Raw genomic sequence first — 4,272 nt, forward strand, 5'->3', positions numbered from 1 at the left:
TTTGCATTTTGCACTTGCCATTTGTAACCACTTGGTAACCTTCCCCTTACTCTTTCCCATCCCTTTTCATCTAACCACGTCTCCATCATTATGACTACATCTATTGTATTAGTTATAACAATAATTATTTGATAGAAAATTAATTAATTTTGTTGAAAAGTAAACTTTTGGTTGAAAATACATATATTTTGTTAATTAGATTTTTTTCCTAAAATCATCGAAAGTAAAAGCAAAAGAGAAAGTTTCTGAAAGAATGAACCTCAATTCTGAATAACACTGTAATGCGTTTAAATTTTTTAAAATATCTTAAAATAATTTATCTAAATGAATCACGTTTTTTTCAGAATGGCCACAATTTTTTATAAGAAAAATCTATCCAGTCACCGTCTAATCTATCCAATTATCTTTTTAGCTTTTCTTTTTTTTAAAGAAATTATTCATGAATTTAAAATAAGTTCGACTTAAACTTTTTTTTTTAAATGTTCAGATCAATTTTTAACTTTATTGATAATGGTTTTTTTTTAATTGAAAGAATTTTAAAATGAAATTTTTTAAATTGACTTTAAGGTATTAAAATTGAAAAATAATTGATTTTACAGGATAATTCTGAATCAGTTCAAAATTAAAGAATTAATAGATATTAGTTTTCAAAATTATTTTCAATTAAAACTTCAAATATTATTTCAGACTAAAAAAATTATATTTTAAACCCATTCAATTTGAAATTTTTTAATTAAAAAAATAAAATTTCGTTAATTATTAGCAATATTTGGCCGTTCATTTAAAACAAGGCATTAAAAACAACTATTAAAAACTATATAAATTGAACAGAATAGTTCGAAATAGAAAGCCTTGAATTGTTAAAATATTGTAATGAGCCAAATTTTAACTTTGAACGCTACAATTTTAATTTCAAAAAGATTCAAAATGAATTTAAAACTAGAAATTATTTCAAATAATTTGAAACACGATGTAGATTTTTGCAGATTTTGAAAAAATTAAGCTTTTCGAGAATTCTAAAAGATTTTAAAAGAACAACAAAAATTGTTGTAATTGTTAAGAAAACTGAAAATGATTTTTTATTTTGAAAAATTAATTTTAAGTGAATATTTGAAAAGATTTTAAAAATTAGAAAAAAAGAATCAGAACGATTTTAAAGCGATTTTATTATTTTGCAGTGTTTTTTAATTTTGGGAAAAAATCTAATTAACAAAATATATGGATTTTCAACCAAAAAGTTTCCTTTTTAACCAAATTAATTAATTTTCTATAAAATAATTAGTGTTTTAACTAAAAAATGTACAGGATAATTACCATAATTATAAAATCTTGTTTAAAAAAACGTATTTTTCACAAAGTAGTTTAACTCTTAATGAAATAATCGACTTTTAAACCCAAGATGTACAGTTGATATGTCAACCGAACAATTGTTTTTTTAACCAAAAATGATCAATTTTCAACCAAAAAGGTTAAATTTCTACCAAACAAGGTCAATTTTTGAATTTGAATTTTGAAATTTGAGGTGAGTGGATTGTGGAAGTGTATAAGGGTGAGGATGTAAGAGATTAATTGAGGAATTTGAGATTGCAAAGGGGAGGTAGATATTTTGGAGGTAGATAGAGACAGGGAAGTATAGAAGACGGAAAAGTTTGAATTTGATTCATGGCTAACGGAGCGAGTATCTCCGCGGAAGAAACAGAGTTAGAGCAGGAAGTGTTAAGTACGCCGAAAGAAGAGATAAAGGAAAGAAAGGCGAGGGGGAAGTATAAAAAACGATAGAAAAGGAAAGATTAAGAGCAAAAAGCGTAGGGTCAATAGAAGCATTTATCAAAAGGAAGAGAGGGGAGGGGGAAGGCAGTGAAGAGAAGGAAGATATCGGTGCGAGCGTAAAATATCAGAAAATGTTTAGATCGCCGCTGGAAAAGCAGAGTTTGGTAGGGAAGAGCGATAATAGTAAGGGTGCTGACGGTAGCGGAGATGAAAGTGAAGTTTCGAGGAAGGAGGAAAGACTAAAGGAAATTCGAGAAGTGATGAGAGGTAATGGGCATTTATGAAGAAAGGCAGGAGAAAAGGGGAGAGGAATTAAAGAAGGAAATTAGGCGGGAAATAGCTGAAGTTAAGAAAGAAATAAAAAATTGGTAGAAAGCAGGGAAAAGTTAGAAAAGAGGTTGCAGTCATTAGAGCAAAAACTAGAGAAGCAGGAAGAAGATAACAGTAAAAAGGTAGAGGGGATGAGAGGTAGGATGAAGAAACTTGAAAGCTCGAACGGGGATTGTGGTGGGGGCGAGAGTGGGAATAAGGAGATGGAAAGGCTGAGAAAATAGAACAAAGAATAGAAAGGAAGGGTAAAAAGAAAATTAAACATAGCGATAAAGGATATAAGATTAGAGGGGAAGGAGCTGAAGGAAGGGGTGGACGAAGTACTAAAAAGGATTGATGCTAAGGTAGAGATAGAGGAAATGCGAAATGTAGGAAGGGAAGTGCGAAGAGGGGAGATAATGGTACTGGTGGAACTAAAGAAATGGGAACATAAGAGGGAGGTGATTACAAAGAAGAGGTTATTATATGGTAGTACAGAGAGAATAGAGGATGATTTGACATGGGTAGAAGGAAGATGCAGTATAAATTAAGGAAAATAGCGGAAGAGGAAAGAAAAAAGGGAAAGAGGACATGGGTTAAGTATGGGAGAATTTAGATAGATGGAATACGGTGTGATTGGGATGAAGAAAGGGAACAGATAGTAAGAAATGAGGTGCAGGGAAACTAGGAGAGGAAGGAACGGGAGATAGGAAAATAAGTAATAATAAGGAGAAAAAAAGATGAGAAACGAAAGTAGGGAAGAATGGAAAATTTGTTACTGGAATATAGGTGGATTGGAGAGAAAGGATAGGGAGTTTCTGAGAAATTTGACAAAATGGGATGTAGTCATAATGATGGAGACGTGACTAGAAGAAAAGGGATGGGAAAGAGTGAGAGCAAGGTTACCAAGAGGTTGCAAATGGCCAGTGCAAAATTCAAAGAGGAAGAATGAAAGGGTCAGAGCAATGGGAGGAATGGTAATGGGAGTAAGGAATGAATGTATAACAGGGAAATATAAGAGAGACAGGAATGAACGAAAAGAAGGAGTAATAGTAGAAGAGGCAATTTTGGGAGGAGAGAAGTGGAAGGTAGTGGGGATTTATGTGAACGGTGATATGCAGAAGAAAGCAGAGAACATTAAAGAAATGATTGAAGAAAATAAAGAAGAGATTAGGCGGATAATAGGTGGGGATTTCAATGCGATAACAGGAGACAGAGGAGGAAGGGAACGGGGAGAAGAGAGAAGAAGAAAATCCAAACATAAGGTACTAAATGGGGAGGGAAAAAAGTTGTTGAAGAGCTTGGAGGAGTTAGGATGGTATATCTTAAACGGAAATATAGAAGGGGATGAAAAAGGAGAATATACACGCTCAGGTAGTGAAAGGGAAACGTTAATTGATTATGTGATAGTGGATGATGAGGTAAGAGAGAAGGTTAAGAAACTAGAGGTAGATGAAGAAATTGATTCGGATCACTTTCCTTTAATAGTGACATTAGAGGGACAGAAAAGCAATAGCAATATGAGTTAAAAGAGAGAAATTTAAAAAGTGTAGGAAAAGGGGATTGGTCAAGGAAAGGAAAAGAACAGTTTGGAGAAAAAATAAGAAATATCAAAACGGGAGAAAGACATGTGGACGAGGAGATGGGAAAAACGATAGGAGAAATAAAAATAGGATTAGCGTGCACAAACGAAAATGAAGTTAGTGAAGGGGGCACGAAAGAAGAGGTATGGAAGGTAGTAAATAGAGGAAGAAAAAGAGTGAATCAAGATATTAAAATGATAGAATGGAAGAAATATTTTTTGGATTTGCTAGGAGGAGTCTTGGAAGAGTCGAGATGGGTCAGAGAGAAACTGTTGATTTTCTCTGACCCATCCCTCCCTCCGCTCTAGACTTCTCTTAGCGTCAGATAGTATCCGTATTCTCTCAACAATATGCTGCCTTATGGTCAGCAGCTTTGACTTGTTAAGTGTGTGATAACAGGTCCGGAGTTCGCGCGCGAACTTTCGAACCTAGGCGGTAAAATTTCTGCCAGATGTGATGTAGTCAATCACACATTGAATGCGGGACGCGTACTCTCTTGCCCAGCCTGTCATTATGGCAAGTTGATGCATTCGTCTTTTGGTCTTATGATCAGCCGTTGGTTTTGTTTTACGGTTCGCATCGGCCAAAGCTCTCGCTGCATTATACACAC

The sequence above is a fragment of the Belonocnema kinseyi genome, chromosome 7, assembly GCF_010883055.1.
Source record: "Belonocnema kinseyi isolate 2016_QV_RU_SX_M_011 chromosome 7, B_treatae_v1, whole genome shotgun sequence".
NCBI classification, from domain to species: domain Eukaryota; kingdom Metazoa; phylum Arthropoda; class Insecta; order Hymenoptera; family Cynipidae; genus Belonocnema; species Belonocnema kinseyi.